We start from the raw sequence: 1047 nt of genomic DNA on the forward strand, positions 1-1047 counted from the left end.
AGGAGGAATGTCTACTAATGTTTCTTCTTAAATATTCAGAGGTCAGAACCTTATTTTGTGTAATCCCCTTTTTGTTTTTGCTTAAGCTCTCAATCTTACCATGTTACCTTTTTTTTGGCTTCAGTAGGACACTTTCTAGGAGTTGCAGCATCATGGACTCTGCAGTATTCAGAGGCCAGAACCTTGTTTTGTCTACTTATGTTTCTTCTTTGAGATTCGCCAATTCTTAGTACAAGTGAAGCATCTTCGGAATGCATCCTTTGTTTAAGTTAATGGTATATGATGCAAACTAAAGAAGAGGGTGGTGAAATCAAAACACAAAAACAAGTGAAATTGCATCACTAGTTTTCGCTTCTGTGGAAGCAGGGGACTTGTGCCACCGTATTTTTCTCTTCAACTAGAGAATGGATTGGTAAGAATTTTCTCCAAAACTAATGCTAGTTTTCTTATGAACCCTTTGTTATTGTTCAAACTCTTAACTTTACATAAAATGTGCCACCTTTAGTTTCTGCAGGCTGCACTGTTGATCTGTAATGTTAGAGTTAATGTTGCTGATGTGCCGCATAATTTGGATCTCAAATGCCGATTGCTCGAACTATTAGTCAATATTGTCTTTTATGTAGTTATATGAGATTGTTGTATCTGTATAAATAAGGGCACTTGATCATTTATGTAATTCACTGGTTCACTCTGTTGGTTTTAGTCTGTTTTGCTTGAGAGCTTTGAGAGCGATTTTCTTAAGAGGCATTTTTTTCGGTTGTAATTGGGGACTAAGGGAAATAGAGTGAGAAACGCTGGTTTTTGTGAGCTATTGAACATCATTCTGAGTGTGTAATTTGGATCCTTGCAATAAGATCGGACTCTGCACATTGAGTCCCGCTGATGTAGGCAGTTCTTGTTAACAAATTCTGTCTTCTTGATTGTTTGATTTGTTGTGTGCTTTTGATCTCTTCGTTTATTTATAATCTGTTGTTGCATGTCCTGAGCTCTTGATTTATTGTACATGATTTATTTATAACCTGTCTTTTTCAAATTTGAACAGTATAC

The 1047-nt window shown here is 36.1% G+C and overlaps 1 long non-coding RNA gene across 1 annotated transcript; it reads left to right on the forward strand.

Moving 5' to 3' along the window:
- The first annotated feature begins 5 nt into the window (after positions 1 to 5).
- On the forward strand, positions 6 to 660 carry LOC112095130. Its single transcript, XR_002903759.1, has 3 exons — positions 6 to 41; positions 125 to 412; positions 506 to 660. It is a non-coding gene; the product is annotated as an uncharacterized LOC112095130 (long non-coding RNA).
- The last annotated feature ends 387 nt before the right edge of the window (positions 661 to 1047 follow it).

Source organism: Morus notabilis, unplaced genomic scaffold (assembly GCF_000414095.1).
Source record: "Morus notabilis unplaced genomic scaffold, ASM41409v2 C11405640, whole genome shotgun sequence".
NCBI lineage: Eukaryota > Viridiplantae > Streptophyta > Magnoliopsida > Rosales > Moraceae > Morus > Morus notabilis.